Source organism: Neodiprion virginianus, chromosome 1 (genome assembly GCF_021901495.1).
Source record: "Neodiprion virginianus isolate iyNeoVirg1 chromosome 1, iyNeoVirg1.1, whole genome shotgun sequence".
Taxonomy (NCBI): Eukaryota; Metazoa; Arthropoda; class Insecta; order Hymenoptera; family Diprionidae; genus Neodiprion; species Neodiprion virginianus.
The window spans coordinates 12,494,746-12,513,739 of NC_060877.1; the positions used below are offsets into that span (position 1 = coordinate 12,494,746).

Here is an 18,994-nt window from a genome sequence, read left to right on the forward strand (position 1 = left end):
CGAGCGGCAAAAGAAGCACAGCTTTTTGGCGACAAAAGAGGCCCCTAAATCACGCAGAGCGCTGAAATGATTATATATACATTACTTACCCTGGAAATGAAATTCTAAAAATCACTAAGACTTGACGTTCTACAGGGAGACAAACACGACTAAGAAATTCTGGGTAATATTTTTTTTTCGATCTAGCTGATACTCCCATCACGACGTAGGAAGTGAAATTCGCATTCTTGTAGAATGACGTCAAAATTTAATGGGAGTTTTATCGGCCTTTGATGACCATTGGCCAGTTAATTTTTGATTACAGGCAATATAAGTCGGATTTGTCGTTACTCTACACGAAACATATTTCAACTCTAGTCTTTCAGTCACTTTTGTGTAACCTGTGACGAATAAATGGATAACAGGTGTATATTATCCAATTACGTTTGTGAATATTAACAATTTTTACGAACAATCGCATTTAGTGATGTGCGTATCAGATTGGTCGTCGCAAGAAACATTGCTTCGAAATATTACAATTTGACTGTATAATTTGTATATTTTATAAATAATCGTATTTGTGGGTGGCACTATTTTATTTTGGTTTTCAAACAATACTAATACGCTAGCAATAACAATATTTTATTTCGCTAAACCAGCAGTCGAGATCCTGTGGACAAGCTGTTAAAATCATTCACATAAATCTTATAAGTTTCATCAATCATACAATATTCATGAACTTTTATCACCGTTCCGTAAAACCGTGCAGAAAGGCACAAGAGTGACAAGTGATGAACAGACGGATGAGATTAGGGTGAAAAAGTGAAAAAAACGTGTATCACTGCGGTGGGAACAAAGTGACGGTGTGCTCAGACAACTCAGAGAACAGAGGTGATGAATTTTTTTCAAGATGTTTGCAAGTCGTTGGAAAAAATCGAAAGTAAATTACACTTAGTTTTATGTTTAACGAAATGAAAGCCGTCAGTCTTAACAATTTCTGGCTTTGTGAAATTATTCAGGCACCGCTATGTTTGTAGCATAGTTTTCAGGGTGTCTCATCAACAACATCAAAGAGGTTAGTGAAATGTTGATAAACAAACCGCAGAGTGAAGGTTTTGCTTGACTTGAATGAAACCGTACTCGATTATTTTATTTATTTATTTTTTTTAACATATTAAGAAAAATTGATTTTCGATTACTGGAATAAATGCTAAGAAAACAAAATTTTTCACAGCCATATATCAAAGCAATTGCGAATGAGAAAAAAATAAGTTTGAGATATATAAGTCAGTTAAGCTGATCAGATCCGTAGCTTTTATACCACTCGTGAAACGTGACTGAGATTTTTTGGAGGAGTCGTGAATCTCTTTCAGATTGACTGGGGAAAAGTTGCAAAGAAAATGCGTTACGGAAATAGATGAGAAACACCTCTGATCATTGCTTTTTTCTAACAAGTTTATATGTTACTAGACCTTCATCTGAACTAAAAAGGAAATTTTAGTACAAATGACGGCTTTTCCCGATACGAATGAGTGATTGTATTTGAACGCGTGAGTTGGCGGTAAATTTTAAGGCTGGATCTGCAAGTGGCATTGTTTTCGCATTTAGATAACGTGGGAAAAAAATACGCACTCAAAAACATCAGTGTAATAGAAAATTTGATAGAGCTGAGTGAGAAACAGCTGTTCACAGATATTTGTGTACAAGTGGCTGAGTTGTCCTTGAATTTAATCACTTAATACCAAGTTTTCGGCTGAGCAAGTAGCAAAGGGTAGAAGTTCATAGAGAAACGAGGGGAAGTGACAACCTAATTACGCCACCGCACATAGCACATGAAACGTCAACTTCTACTTTCACGTTTACAAGATAAATACCTTATAAGTTTGTTTATTAATACGGGGATTTTTCTATACCTCGTGGAATGTATGTAGAAAGTTTTCTCGGTTTAACTAAATGTGACTTAACGTTTAATCGTGAGCCATAACGGGGAGCTGCTTCTCAGGAATAGAACGATTAAACATATTTTACAATAGAATGTGATGTTACAAAACATAATACTGAATAAATTCAAAGAGAGAAAAGGTAATGGAATAGAATTCAATAGTATTTTGACTTACATTCAGATACGTAAAAAACCGGCATCACTGCCGGAAAATAAGAAAATTCACAACGAAGAACAAAGAAAGGTCAAAATGAGATCTGGGTTATCATCTACAAAGAATGATTCCGGTATTGATGAATTTTAATGTAATTTTTGATTTCAACTGTTTTTCGTAGATGGTGACTCAGCTCTCAATTTGACCTCTGTTTGTTCTTCGACGCGAATTTTCTTATTTTTCGCCACTAATAAAAATAAAATAAATAAAAAAAAAATAAAAAATATCATTAGATTCTATCCCCTTACCTTTTTTAACTTTCAATTTATTCAGTATTATGTTTTATAACATCACATTCTCCTGTAATATATATGTATGTATTTTTTTTTTTTCAATAAATGGTTCTATTCCCGAGAAGCCCCCCCCCCCCCCATTAGAGCCGAAACGTCAACGCACATTTAAGTTTTCTTCTTTTTGACCCGACGACACCGAGAAAAATTTCTACTTGTAAGTTTCGTTGGCTGGAATTTTCACAAGTTGGGTATATCCATTGAGAAACTTAGTTCCTTTTGTTTCCACCGCACCGGTATGCCAGTAAAGTAATAATTTCGTACACATCCTCGTACAAACATGGTTCAGCATGTTTTTCAAGATTTACTTTTGTTCGACTCTTCTGTCAATTCCCGTTCAATCCTATCAGTGGATTCGCTTACTACACTGCCGTTGCTTCCGATATTTAAATGCAGAATATTTTCGGATTCTGGTTATTTATGTTTTCATCCTATCGTACTGCAAACATAACATAAAGTACTATCAGAATCTGAAGTTTTCTCGGTCCTGTGGGAGCCTGATTGCTATCTCTGTAAAGTGAAGTATGTGATCCGAATGTCCTTTGAAGTGATCAATCAAAAACGGTTGGGTATTTTCCACGCGGAAGATTCCCAAGAAGTTTTTTACGCGAGTGTTACGTATAGATCTTAATACATCAAAGGCGAAAATTATACCTTGTGATTATCTTTCCTTTCGCTCGAAATCAACGCTATTTGAGGATCGTATATATAATTGAATTTATCTCGCTGTGAGGTTTTTCATACTAAAAAGACATCAGAAATGAGAGCGAGGTGGATATTATATTCTTGAGACCGGCTAACCGGAGTAAGTAACTTTGGCTATTGATTCATTTTTCAAGTGTTTCAGATTCTAGGATATGGTCCTATCCAAACTATGTATATCGTTTAAATATCTCTCACAACATTATTAAATTAGTCATCTTGGAAGCAGAGTTGAAATTTCGAATTTGAAGAGTTCCGAATGCGCCAAATTTTGAATTTTTTGGTAGCGAAACTTAAAGTAAAGAAATCAAACTTTGATGAAACATCAAAATTTCGAATGGACCGAAACCCGAGACTCAAAGTTCTGAAAGTGCAAAGTTCCGAAAATGAGAAAATTTTTAAATCTGAAACATCGAAATTCCGAATGATCGAAGATTTTCAGTTCTGTGAATTTCTGGCTTGGTGAAAGTTTACCACTTGGATCTTTCTTTGTTTTAGATTTTCGGTTTTCCTAATTTTTTACACCCATTCGTTGAGTAAACTATGCTGTGTGAGGATATTTTAACTTTCGGAATTTTGCTCTATCGAAACTTCATATTTCGGAATTCTGCTCTGTCGCAACTTCAATTTTCAGTATCTTGCATTTCGGAATTTTGAGCCGTCAGGTTTCCGACCATTAGAAACTTTACTCTTTCTAAAAGTTTGATTTCTTTACTTCAAGTTTCGCCACCAAATAATTCGGAGTTAGTTCTTTTCGGAATTTTTCAAACTCATAACTTCAACCCCGGCCCATCGCTACGATTCAGCACTTACAGAACGATTTTGAGGGAATTACAAAAATACAGTTTGAAGCGCTCATTTCCCACGAGCTGTGACTACTGAAATTTGAAATCCCCTCGATAGACGTCATCGCCAGATCACAGTATTAACGTGCGTGTTATTTTTGTCGTATTGAAAGATTTCCCTGACGCGTGTTACATGCCAGTCTTGAGCAGTACCTAATGAGCGTCATGGTATTGGATTGGAAAATCTAAATTTAGAATTTTTCGACACGGACGAGGTTAGAATCGAAATACGGCGGTCTTCGTAATGACTTATGAAAACAGCTCTTATTGGGTTAACCGCATTACAGCAATGTAAAAAAAGTTGTCGCAATTTTTTTTTTTTTTGCAATTCCCTGTTACATTTTCCGTCAATTGGATTTTCAGGCGTGTGAAATCATCATGACTCAGAACTACATCAACTTGGAATATACAGAACATTTTTCTGATTGATTGTCATAGGGATTTCTATTAGTCTAAATCTTACACGATAGTAAAACGCTAATACGGTTAACGAGATCAATAAATTTTTATAATCATACAAAGAATTGTTTACAGTGACGGTTGAGAAAACGTCATTCCGACTGACTGTGTCAAAATCCCATTCATAGAGCAATTTCAAAAATATCATGCAAATTGGATAATGCATAAGATACTCAGCTATATTCTTTAAAAAAAAAGGAACACAAGATCTTTGAAATCATCTAAGGCAGTCGATTTATCGGTGATACTGAGTGATAATCAATTTGAATTATTAATTTCGAACCAACGGTTGATTTTTTGCATTTTTTAATATCAAGGTTGAATTTCTGGGAACGAACTAGCATGTCAGATTTTAAAAAAATATGTAAGTGCCTGATTGACCCTCAGGGTACGGACTGGGTTAGAAAAAACCAAAGCGAATTTTGAAAGTAGCGCCATTTTGGATGAAGTCGATGGTGGGGTCTGGACCTGGAGGGGGGAAAATCTCTGAGGTCCTAACAGTCGGAGTCAGTTGGCAGCGTCAGTCTGCCATTGTTATTCAAGTCACACACTTTGGAAAATTAGAGTCGGGTCGTTTACACAACGTCACAAAATCCAGCACTTGTGAAAATTAAAATTTGTGCGAAACGATCTGTTTTCATTTGAAAAAGTGATCGAAAGTAAAATATCAGTGTTACACAGAAACGCTGCAATTTGTGTCCCATTTCGCTTGACCGCAAAACATTTTATAAATATTTAAGATGTGATAAGCCGATGTGCAAAAAACATCGATATTAAGTTTTTTATTTACTGAAATTCACGATTTTTTATAGTTTCTGTACGATTTAAGTTTATTTTGTAATATTCACATGTTCTAATCCCTCTTTATAATTTCACTTGAATCACGGAAAACTTGACGATGATTCGATAAAAAAAAAAAACTGTTTAACCAATTGATGTTGTTTATTTACGCTATACTCATCAATATCATCTATAACAAATACCTTCTGCATTATTGAACATTTTTTTTTACGAGATTTATGAGGAATTCATTGGATAACTTTTTTTTCAATACACCAAACAACGTTTACTTTCGTACCTCGATGAGAGTGTATTTTTTGAGTAAATTGAGAAACAAATAATACTTATCCAAAGTGCAACTTTTTAGTTTTCCTACGCAATTTCTTAAATATCGATACCTTTTTTTTTCATAAAAATATCAACTTTCGAAGAAAAGAAGAATTTTCAAAGAAGTTTCTGCAATGCTGTTCATATTTTCAACTATAACGTTTATCAATAAAAAAATATCACAAATCTGGTAAAACCATCGTATTTCAAAGAAAATTTCCGGTAGATTGTAAGAAAAAACAATGTTTCAATTCATGAATTACAACGCAATACAGCTGATAGTCAGATTGAAGTCAAACTTAGAGTCGAACGAAAATTTTTGCAACATCTTTGTTTGATTTAGTTTTTTGTAATCAATTTCTTCAACTCACGTAACTTTCCGACATATTCATTTTCCTCGCTTTTGTTGACGATTGTTTTGACACATACGCAACTGGAGCGTTCGAATCTACGAAATTAGAGAAATCCGTTAGTCAGTAACGGAAAAATTAATCAAATTAGTTGATCTGATATAACACAAATCTTGTCCACATTGACAAGAAATTTAGTCTCATCTGGGAACATTTATTACTTAAACTGTAGAAATTGACGTTACGATGTTGAAAAAGATTGAATGACACGTTGTCCAAGATTTAAAAAACAAATCTCTGAATAAAATCTCTCCGTAGCCACGACCTTGATATTGATGAAGAAACTTAGTCCAACATGATGTTGAATTCGATGGCAGTGTAATTGTGTCAGATCGGTCAATTTCTCCTGTTACTAACGTTCAAATTTTCCTCCCAAACTTGTACACTTGGATACTTCAACTTTGTGTCAGAAAGAAGAGAAAAAGAAAGGAAGAAATAATGAAGATGTGCGGAAGCTGAGCTCGTTATCAGTTTCTCGTACACAAAATAGGTGGTTTCTTTCTAAAATTGAAAGCTATAACTTGCCAAATCTCGGGAGACGTGGCAGTCCACAAGTAAACCTAGACCAGCATCACCTTTTTTTTCCAGCCCCTCCAAGTGTTTCATAAAACTTTTTCCTCTCTCCCTGTTCGTTTTCGACATATTCGCTTGGGGCAATAAATTAAATCACCCTGCAGGCTTTACACGATGCTGGAGTTATTTAGAGTTTGAATAAATTTTCATCGGCCCGTCCGGCGTCCCGAAAATTAATTTAAAATGAATGAAAATAAACCTGGTGATCGTCAAAAATTTCAACTACAATATTCAAACTCACCCTACAGAAGATGACATATTTTCGCCGATAGCATTTCAGCATCGGACCAATTACATGCGTAAAAAAGTCAAAATTCAAAAAATATTACGTAAAATGCTGCTGCGTGGTTAAAAATTGTCACCACTTTCACTTGAAATTGGTATGGATTATACATGCCAATACAGTGTTGTTTATTGATACATTTTTAATGAATATTGTGTCAGCAAAGAGGGTTAAAAAAAAAAACCTGCATCCGTAATGGATGACGAACACGAATTTCTGAAAATTTTCATATTTTACAAACGATATTCAATCCAATAATACATTAATAACTGCAAATATTGCGAAAATCTATGTATCTTACTGATTGATGCAAAAAATATATACTTGTTGGGGGAAGGTATGATATTCAAAGAAACTTCAATAATTACAGGATTTGGATGGAATCGATTTCGGGGTCCATAGAAATCTAATTGGACCCTAAATAATGATTTCTTTGAGACATGCACTGCAATTTGATTCAAGTAGGTATAAACAATGGAATTTCGCATTATTATCGGGGGGCTGAAACTAATACCAACCGACCAGGGATTCATTAATATTCAAATAAAACTCGGCTTTATTACTATCACATCCTATTTTTTCTGTAATTTATGAAATTTTGGCAAATTTTTTTAGCTTTCCTGACCGGCTTTCGAAACAAAAAATGTATGTACCAAGTTAAATTCGGTTTTTTTATACCGACATCCGTTTTCTTGCGCATCCTCTGTATATGGAAGCGTTCTACTAAAGGGAAAAAAATCGTCAAAATACGTTTTTCTGTACAAAGAGCAACCTTTAATTTGGAATCTCAAAAGATGTTTTCAGTCATAAGTACGCGGGAAAAATAGTTCCAAATTTTGAGGAATCATCCTAGTGTATGATTCTCAACAAAAATACACACCTTTTTTTCATTTTTTGTAAGTAGACAATTTGTATGAAAATTTAGATGCGTTTTATGAAAAAATAGAAAATTTGGATGCGAAAGAGTTTCCAAGCTATCCGTCTCAATTTTGAACACAATATTCTTCATCCCATTCTTTATTTTACTATGGAAGCTCTTTTCAAATCTTCATATTTTTTTTTTTAACGAAACTGTCGACCAAACAGACTATAGTCGATATCGTTTTTTCAGACCACTGCCATTTTGTCGATTTTCACAAAAAAGAAAAGAAAACAATAACTTCATAGCAAGATACGGGCTTTCCTACAAATTAATAATCTTTCTACAAATTTTGTTTCAGAAATATTTACGGCCACAATCGTGTAGGTACACCGTGAGGTCTCCTTTTTTCGAAGACGTTTTCAATCGTTAAAAAAATGTGAAAAAAAAACAGACGTTTAAAAATTTATCTTCCGTTCTTCACGAGTGCTTCGAATTGACGTGAAAAATCAGACTGATTAGCGTATTTTAACTATCGAAAAAGAAGTCGCGAATATCAACTATTCTCCGGTCCGTACACTAGGACGATCCCTTAATAATATCTTTATTCTATAACTATCGATCTTGCAGCAATTACTTTATCGGAATACCCAGAATCTAATGATGCGATTCGTTGATGTTGTATAACATTTATCGGAAATAGCATCTGATCAGCGTGGCCTAATTTATGAAAATCCTACCGTTTACTGCTTCCAATCAATGTCCCAAATATGCCTGATTTCGGATGAGATGGTTTTCGGTGCGATAGCGAGGCCCTTCATAAGTTTCCTTCGCAAGTAACACTTTCAGGGGTCCACTGTCAGGTGATCTATGCACTGTCACTGTTATCTGTTTTTCGTAGAGTGTCAAATTTCACAGATGAGTGTAATCTTTAAGAAATTATAAAATTAACCGAATCGATAACACGTTTACGAAAATTAACGTTTACTCCATCTTGAAAACTATAACACCGGACTATGTGGAATAATTTTTCACTCCCGCACTTATTGTCTCTTTAACAAACACTCAGCGCCACTAGATTCCATCATTCAGGTGAAAATTGATAATACTAAAAATAAGTGACTTAGGGTATAATATTCATTCAGTGAAGTTGGTATTGAAATTTTTATTCACAATCTTTTTAATATTCATTCAAAATCAGATTCCAGAAAATATACTCAGCGAGCCTGAAAATTTCTTACGTGAATGATGGAAGCGAGGATTCAATATGAGTTATTCGATTCGAATGATTTTCAGCAATTTCTTGCGCTTTGAGGACAGATTTGACCATGTTAGATTACATAAATTCATTTTTGAAGAGTCAATTTCGGTACAATTCAAAGATGAAAATTAACTCCGTAAAATCGGACATGGATAAAACTGTGACCTTCAGTTTCAACCCTTAATTTGACGTGTACAAGTATTGGAAAATTAAAACTAGATTTAAAATCATGGTTAATCCTGATAAGTCGCAGATAACGTTACTCTGTCAAATAACTATTCAAAACTTGCAATATCACTGCAATATTTTATTAGGAGGAGTTATAGGTGACCTACTCTTAGGCAGGTTCATATTTTTATGAGACCATAAGTGACAAGTATTTCGTAGCAATACGGGGGCGAATGAAAAAAACCATGCCGAAGGGACTGACTCAAGATGGTGGGATAAACTTTTTCGTAATAATGATAGACTGAATGTAATCAAACTGCATGGACATCTGTAGGACACGTTGAACATTTGAAAAAATAGATAATGCGTCAAATTCAATTCTGTTATATTAATAAAAAAAAAAATTGAGTATGAACTTCTGAATACAGATATATTTTCATCACGAATGACAGTTCGTGCTCTCACAGCTTCAACAGCCGCTTTCACGAATTGATTGTATCTTACTATTATACGCAACATCTCAGAGTATTGTTTTTTTCCTACTTCGACCTGATCATAAATCAAAAATTTCATCTAAACTTTCGTCATAAATCGTGGTGAGACTACTTGTAAAAAACTATTCTTTCGCGCATGACGATAATTCGAATCAGTTTTATCTGGCCAACTAATAATTCTTCCTCAAAGATGTAACGCAATCATTCTCAAGTCAATATTGCAGACAGAGCGCACAATTAATACCACAAGGGTACCCCCCCCCCCCCCCCCCCCAAAATCATCCCTACTCCCCGACAGAGCTTGCGATCCTAGCGCCATTTTGGTCTACCGTCAATGACCTTGACCCCGTACGGACCGCGACACGAGTGGACATTATCATCGACTTCCGAGGATGAAAAATCTAGTAATTCATAGCGCAGATCGTTTGCACGTATCACCTTTGTCCGATGATTTGTTCTCCTTTGCGGGCACGTATGTGTACAGATCTATACGTATACACTTTACTCTGTAGAAATCTGCACGGTCGAAAAGGGGTTTTATATTTTCGCGTACCGTAGAGCTTTGCGGCGCTCGACCGACTGACGCCACGACGTCCCGACGTCCAGACTCTTACGCAACTACCCTCTTCCCCTCTTCGTCTAAGAACGACGCATTGCGTCCACGAGGAGAACGTCCATCCCCAGATCTGAATGCGGTGGTATCTGGTGCCAGCTACGACACCGTCGGACCAGACGATATTTACCTTTAGTCACGTGTCGAAGACGTCGCGGATTCGTTAACGGCCGGCCGACGAAGATGCGCGCTGTGTGGACGTTTCTTAAATTTCAACTCAACGTGAGACTGTAGCATTCAGACTCGACGATGCGAGCCGGAGTAGACGTGTATTTTTGAAACGCGGCCTAGACTTCCGTGTACAGACAAATTGTTACCCTGCACTAAGAAAGAGTGACGCCAAAGATGTTGTGGCGACCCCCACGTCGAGCGGGTGTCTAGAGCGCAAGCTTGGCTCGGTGCATTTGGGTTATGTTTAGCTTCTTGCGAAGTGCGATCAATCTGCGATTCCATTTAGTGAGTATTATAGGTATGCAACGATGAGCGCAGGGACGGTGCAGACGCGCAATTAATTTCTTCGTCCGAGACGCTTTGAGGTGACGCAACGATCTTACTGTTACCTACTGACCACCGAATCGGGGCGGGGCTGAAGTTACGATGTCGAAAAGTTCCGAAAACGCCTGATTCCGAATTATTTCGTGGCGAAAGTTTAAGTAAGGAAATTGAAATTCTTCAAAACAACAAAGTTTTTAATGGTCGGAAATCCGACGGCTTGAAGTTACAAAATGCAAGATTCCAAAAATTCCGTAGCTTAGTTTAATCAACGAGTGGATGTTATAGATCAGAAACACCGAAAATCAGAATTATCAGGATTCCGAACGTAAAGATATCGGAAAGACGAGTCGAAGAAAGATCAAAGTGGTGAAATTTCACCAAGCCAGAAATTCACAGATTTTTAAATTCTCTCATTTTCGCACTTCCGGAACTTTGGCTAGTCGGAGTTATGCCCTTTTGGCATTTTTTCCTTTCGGAATTCCAAACTTTCGCAACTTTAGACTTTCGAGACTTTGATCGTCGGGTTTCGGACCATTCGAAACTTTGATGTGTCGTTGAAGTTTGATTTTTTCACTTTAAGCTTTCTGTAAATGAATCAATAAGTAAATAGGGTCGACTTAAATTTTACGAAGCACTCCATAACGCGAATGATGGAAAGCTTTTAGAGATCGAAATGTTGGGGGAAAAGAATTAGCTCCTTTTTTGACGTACACTACACATTTCAGTGTAGCGTGTATTTTTGAGAAACAGTGAATCCATACGTGATAAAATTTTATAAATCTGTGTAGTGAGAAAAAGTACAATGATATTTTTAAAGTTTGGATTTCTTGTAAAACTGGTGGAATGCAAAGTACATATTACGATTTTTGAATTTTAACTCTCCAGAGATTGTTCGTTGATCTTAGTCGAATAATATTCATCGTAGTCCATTTTTTCCCAAGTGAATATGGCATAGGTACATTTATAAAAAAAAAAAATCTAAGCACAAGAATAATTTCGAACCCTAAGTTAATAACAAAAGACTGTTGGCCGCAATCATGTGCGATTGGCATTCACTGATCTGGTATTTATACGGCTCCAAGATACAGAGGATTATAATGTACTTTGATTTGAGTAGATACCATTTCTTTTTACTAAGTACCTTGTAGTCTTGTGCTTTGACACGCTATACTAGCCTCGGTCTTCAGTCTATTACACTCCAAGCAGAACGCTTGGCTTCAATTTATAATCCGACGTATCAACAGTCGTGCTTTACGAAGTGCTAGGAATTCGGAGACTGATAGGTAAGCTCAAGCGTAAGTAAACTATGCTGATCTTTGATCTTTTGACTTGTGAAAGTGATCCCAAATTGTAAATTGTGTACATTAAGCGATAATAAAACTGACTAGCGAAAACGTTTCACTCGCAAAAAAATTCATCATTGGCAAAGCTTGACCTGTAAGGTAAACGAATTCGGCTTGAAATGAATTTCTTACTATATAATTTTCTGCATCTGTATTTCTGCGTTTCACATATATTACCCCGCTTTTACTATCAGTGTATTTTTTAGTCTAGAAGTTCCTCTCTATAATGTTGACTTTCCGTGAGGATGATATCTCCTCAAAATGTGTAGTTGACGATGATCAATTTTGGACCATTAAATTTGTTCACGTGAAAATTGAGAAATTATACTTATAATATTTATATATTGCTGTTACTACATGTATTTTTCATTTAAAACAGATTTATTTTCATTGTTTCCAAGTTTTTCATTTTCCAAATTCGATGATTTCACAACTTCACATCGTTTTGAATTTGAAAAAAAGCTCTGATATTATTTTCTCTTTTTACAGGCACATTTGTATAGCATAGTGGATCAACGTTATATGTATATAAGGCATTTCACCCCCAACCGACCTACGTCTGACCCTCACAATCGGCGATTTTCTTTATTTTTAAGTATGGTGTGGAGTGTATAAAAAACACACCTTTACCAAGTTTCAGATTTTTTGAGCTACAGGTTTGATTTTACTGCTCCCAGAAACCCGAAAACGCAATTATCTAATCGAAAACCCCGATCGATTGGCTTTAAATATTTCTCATAAATCTCTTTGTCAAAAAAATACGATAATTTTCAGACCAAAATGGACGCGAGCCAGATTTTGATTTAGAAATTACAGGCGAAACAAATAGATAAAAAAAAATACGAAAAATCGAAGTAAATGTAAGTTCCAGAAATTAAAATTTGTATTATATTCGTAGAAATAGTTTTTAAAACTATATTATCCTACGAATAGTATCTCATAATACATTCAATTTACTTTCAACTTTAGAACTAGTTTCCAAACAAAAAAGTCATTGTCAGAATCGTTCTAAACAAGTGAAAAACCATTTTCTTTGATTTCAGACTGAGAAACCAATTGGAATAAACATCTGAAGCAGTCCTCTTTGTAATATTACACAGGTCGTATGACCTTCATTGAATACACTGGTACCGAACGAAGGGATTGTGATAGTCTCAAAAGTGCGCAGAGGAGGAGCCAGGACGGAACAATTAAAGGGGTGCCCTGATCGATTTCGACGATGTCCTTGTATCTCAAACGCGAAAAAGGTTTAGCAACCTAATTCTATACACAATTCTGAACAAAAATACTCCAATTTCATTCTAAGTTGACGCGGAAATAAAAAAAAAAATTGGCACGGATTGTACAAATTCGCAACAGTAAATTCGTAGTATTCATGCCATTTCTTTATTTCTGCATCAAATGAAAATATTTTCAAAAGGTATTCCAGGTTATTCCACAAGTATCCCTCCAGTTAATGTTCGATTCTTGGTTTGCACATCTCTCACCCACACACACACACACGCCACTAAATTGGTACTGGATTCTGGAGTTTACTTCAGCATGTCGCTTTCGCGGGTTGTTCACTGACTGACTAAGACCTGTCGTTCGGCGAAAGGCAGGGGTTGCTTGAAAGCCCCCCTCCCCGTGTCCCCTTTTCTTCTCGCGGTTCGACATTCTGTAGACAATATTTGTATCAACATACGAAAATAAGTACGGTATTACAAACTCATGAAATGCCTTGGTAAATATAACGATTCTAAGGTGATCTATAAGGAATTCTTCCGGGGTTAGACGTACAAACAAAGCAGCAGTTACAATTTCTCACCCGACAATCGACTTCGTGCACATAATTATGTTGATTTCACTTGAACAATATAATCACATGTGACCAAAAACTTGGCCCTGATACTATTGTTATTATCCATTTTATCTGGACGTTTTCATTCGACATTTTTCTTTTTTTTTTTATGCGCAATGAAATATCGTAATAATATAGAAAATCCGTGACTAATAGTCAAAATATTTCAATCAAGAGGAACTTTGAAACGCCGTATAATCATAATGCCAAGAATAAAAGATCTGGTACAGTAAAATTGTTGAAACTTTGTATAATCCTCGCAAAATGTATTTGCTGATTAGGAGATTTCAACTCGTTACAATAAAATTCAGTCGCTGTATGGCACAAATATTTTCACTCAAGATCGGTCTGTGAACCAACTTTAACGTCACGTGATACTTCTACTCTTACCGACCGAGCAAACTCACACCTTATCGGCCGTGCACCCAGATGGTCGTCAAAGCATTTTTTATTTACGAAATTATTGTAATTCTTAGTTCTCGTCTAGTGACCTCAATATTGCATGAAAACAGACTCACGATGGCTCATTTTACTCCTCATTCTTTCCAGAATTGTGTAAAGTGTCTTAGCTCTGCATTTTTTGTCCCCCGAAATGCGGCAAATGTGGGAATAGTAGCACGTGTCAAAAAACAACAAATTTTTTTCACAATTTTTCTGATATGAGTAACTTTCTGAATTCCGCTAAAAAAATATGATGAACCGTCGAAATTTTAACCCTTTCCGTTCCTTCGTTTATTTAATGTAGGAAGAAAAGGGTGAGTTTGCTCGATTGGTAAGGGTAGGAGTAATACATGTACTTCACAGCACCGAACGGAAATGACAAAGAAACACGATAGTGCAATCATCGTGTCCGTGTAAACTACAGTTTGCATTGACCGATACTTGGAGTTTGATTGACTGTGAGCAGGTATTGCTGTGGTGGGCCAGCAGCTTTGTATTGAATAAATGGCAATCAGTGCTGCAGCCAACTCGTCTGGTACACATTGAATGTTGGTTGCTGTGGCAGCCGGTGGAAGCTTTCAAAATTTAATCCACCTGCATTGTATCCTCTTCGACCTCTGCTCATTTGTTAAAACTTATACAGGTTTGAAAATTCACAATTCACAAAGCACCGTAGCGATTTTTGAATGATTATTTGACATTCCTGAATGGATATTTTCAAAATAGTGCGAACAGAACTTGACAGTTTAAACTGCTTGACAGTTATAAAAATCCCTCTGTTGTGTAGGCCTAACCGAGAACACGTCAGTGAAACTATAATTTTTGATTTTCTTGAGAATTGACCTCTGAAGCTTCATAAATCAAGTGGTTTTCACCCGTTTTCATTCAATCATGTTCCATATAACTCGGGACATTATTTAGAATAACGTAAAAAAGTACTGTTATTTAAAAAGCTCCGTGCAGTACAATGTTTATCATGACAATTACAAAATAGTTCATAGTTATCGGTGGAACGTAGGAAAAAAAATTTCCATCCGACAAGTCAGCGTCAAATTATTCCAATAATTTGCAATCCACCATTGGTTTACAATTAAAAAAATTTATGTGAAAGTTGTCTATTATTACTAAGATGTGAACAGTTCTGAACTCTTTCTTAGATGCTTTTTTATTGACAACGTGAACTACAACGTTTAAAATAGTTAGATATAAAAATAACACATTCTTTTCTCTGCAATTTTCTGAGGTTGTGTTATTTATTATAGTTGCTCTAGGAGATGCTGTACGATAGATTTATTAATACCATTTGAATAGCGTTTTAATTCCAAGTAACTAGATGAACAAGAAAGCTTAGCATTTTCATAACATTCTTAGTACTTAATATCTCAGTTCATATCGTTAATTAAATTTTAAATCTACATGAGAATCTTCGAGGTGGCCTAGTCAATGACGCAGGACTTCAAGATGGTTACCTTGCATCTATTTTAAGCGCGTTTAAGTATTTCAGTGACTCGCTATTTTTGAACGCAGACGGAGCTATAACCTAGCATGCACTCGCAAGTCTTGCGCAACTTATCCAATCAGTTGACCGAATATGTAAAACGATTAAGCATTCATTAAATGAGTAGTACGATCGGTAGTTTTTTAATAATTAACCGTTTATTTAATTTTGTAGAAGTAGTTGTAAGAACGTAGGCCGATCGTAACTTTGTACATGCCTACTTTCAACATATATAGACTAAAATTTATCATTGGTACCTTTGAAGTCATGATAGTCAAATACTGTAGGTTTCTCTAACCAGTCAAAGATACAATTGACTGAAACAAGGAAATTCATTTTTGAAAAAAAATCATACATAGTGTACATAAGGTTGGTTCTTACCTAGGGTTGTGACGAATTTTTTTCGCACCACTCCCCAAATCGACTACAAATATCGCAAAAACAACTCCCTGATTTTTTCAGTTTATTTTTTTCTTCGCCAATTTTCATGCGAAAATGCTAATCACACGGAAATTTATCAAGTTTTTTGACGCCTTTACGGTAGGATACCTACGTATTCAGGTTTACGCCCTTCTAGACCCTAGCCTTGGACATGATACTGAAGTTTGACATGAAGTACCGATGACCTCCGTACACTAAAAAGATCTACCCTTTCTTGCATTCTTTTGTTGAAAACTGAAAGCCTTCTTCGAAGCACTAGCTAATATAGTACATTAAAATTAACGGTGAAGTAGGTGAGAAAATGTTGTTGTACAAAAAATATACATGTTCAATGTACTCGCGATCTGTGACAACATTGCAAGGATTGCTTGAGGATCAACGGTCGCCGGTAAGTAGGCAACCGATGTTCATCTAATACGTATTAAGGACTTATCGTTAGTCAATCATGGATACATTTTCAATGCAGGTACATATCAAAAAGCTATCGATCGAGTTCAGATGCTACAAACCAAAAGTCTATGCATGTATCACAGATTCTGATGTATTTTCAAAAGAAGAGTCATGCGCCAGCATGGAAAAATACAGCCAGAAAGTAATAAAGGATCCTACGATGGTTCCTACGCTTGAGAAAGAAGAGAGTGAAACCAATTTTGAGGTTCTAATGAAATTCTTGATACTTTCGATCGAGTTCAGATGCTACAAACCAAAAGTCTATGCATATATCACAGATTCTGATGTATTTTCAAAAGAAGAGTCATGCGCCAGCATGGAAAAATACAGCCAGAAAGTAATAAAGGATCCTACGATGGTTCCTACGCTTGAGAAAGAAGAGAGTGAAACCAATTTTGAGGTTCTAATGAAATTCTTGATACTTTCGATAAGGACAGACACCAATTCTACCAGTTTACAGATGATACCGGAGATAAATTTTAACGATTAAAATTACCTGGTGACAATGGAAATATTGAGAGGAGTTTGACTTAAGTTCACCAGAGATGTAACTCTCAACGAATATATACATTTGCACGAATGACATTACCCTCAGATAGCGTGTGAATTTCTGCGTCCACCCAATGCTTAGATTAAGTGATGAAAGCACGGAAGTTTTCGAAATATGCCTATGTCTTCTATAAATAAGTTATTAGGGTGAGAACTTATACAACGGTTGAAGGACAATGCTGTGATAGTTTGAATTTTGCGCCCTCAAAGAAATTCTCAAAACCAGTTTCAGCAGAGGTGGGGTACAAAAATGCGAAAGACCAATAAGTCGACGGGACGAAATCCCGAAAGTCAAACTACCGACAGTTGTTTAACCTTAGAATACGCGTCAATCCAACAAGTTGTTATCCCCGCGGTATTCTAAGGTCAGATTTGACGGTCATGGGTTATGTTATGTTTATTGAGATTGAGTTTGTTTCGGGCTCGGCCGACTATGGCCCTGTAGGTTTCCCTGTGTTGCCAACATAACTGTCTAGAGTAAAAAATTAGCCGTCACAGATTCATTGTCCCCAAGTGTACATTCATTTTAAGCTTGAACTTGTTTCAAAGATCGATCTTTCGGAACCTTCTGACACGTCCTACAGTGGCGAAAAGTGTTATTACACGAAAGCCGAATGCATATGGATACCTGACGAAAGTAGTTTCAATGCTCGTTGAAAGTCAAATTATCTTATAGGTAATTCAATGTTTCGTTTAGAATTTTTTAAAAATATTTTTTCATAAAAATTCATGCATGAAAATTCTTTTCTCTACAGTTATCAAGTAATAATGATTTTAAGAGCAGTTTACAGTGAAATCCTGCTACAATCTTTCGAATTGTGGAAAACTATACAAAAGAAAAAAAAATTCTATAGAGAATTGCATCGAGATAATTACAGTATTCAACTCTAAAAATCAAAAATATCATTGTGAACGGACAAACAGCTTCGGTAATTCCTGCGAATACCAACGTACCCGCATAATTGTCAGAAAAATGTAGATAGGAATATTTAATCCTGACATTGAACAATTCGGTGAGTTCTATTCTCTGTGACGTCATGGACAGTGTTTGTTTACAGATATCAGGCATAAGGAACGATCATGAGTCCTAATCTATGAATAGCTTGGGAGAATCTAAAATAACAGCCAATCGGTAAATACAAAACTTTCATAACAACAAAACAAAATATTGGATACACATTATTTCAATAATTGTTTATAGACTTTGAGACATTCGGCAGTTTTCTCGATCCAGAAGAGAATCCTTAAAAAAGTGTAACTGATTTGAGGATAAATTCTCAACCTGATATCGGCAATGACATTTACAACTGTGAGAAAATGCTCACCAAAACATTTGTTTAAAACAACAAAATTATGCAGTTGTACGCTTCGTAAATTTCTCTCTAAATCAACTGTGTATTAAAATTTCTGTTCTCTGGAAAGACAAATAGTCGTTATAATATTTGCAAGTAAAGTCGGATCGGCAATAAAGTCAGAAATGAATTACTATGTATTCAGCGAAACTGAGATTTAGAATAATGCAATGCGATTTGTAGACTGATTCCTTAAAAGTTATTCAGATTCACTAAGAAGAGCTCCGGCAAAATGTGTCGAGTAACATAAAATTATGCATACGTAGGTATATTAGGTAGAAAAAATATTCGATATACGTAAAATTTGCTAATCAACCATTAACATACGGTTTTACGTATGTTATCGAAAGCACAAATTTGTCTGTCTGCAAGGTATTCTCACAATG

The 18,994-nt window shown here is 35.7% G+C and overlaps 1 protein-coding gene across 14 annotated transcripts in view; it reads right to left on the reverse strand.

Moving 5' to 3' along the window:
* The window catches only part of LOC124299101 (multidrug resistance protein homolog 49), a 97,855-nt gene that overhangs the window by 37,836 nt on the left and 41,025 nt on the right, over positions 1-18,994 (reverse strand). For 2 of the 14 annotated variants that reach the window (XR_006906941.1, XM_046752114.1), the window contains exon 1: positions 8,404-8,551. The exons of 4 other annotated variants lie outside the window; for them this stretch is intronic. The gene's annotated coding sequence lies outside the window, so the exon portion shown is untranslated. Of the gene's footprint in view, positions 1-8,403; positions 8,772-10,024; positions 10,227-10,329; positions 10,515-18,994 lie in introns of those variants that run through there. 8 more of the 14 variants (XM_046752091.1, XM_046752082.1, XM_046752069.1 and 5 more) reach the window with 8 other exon arrangements.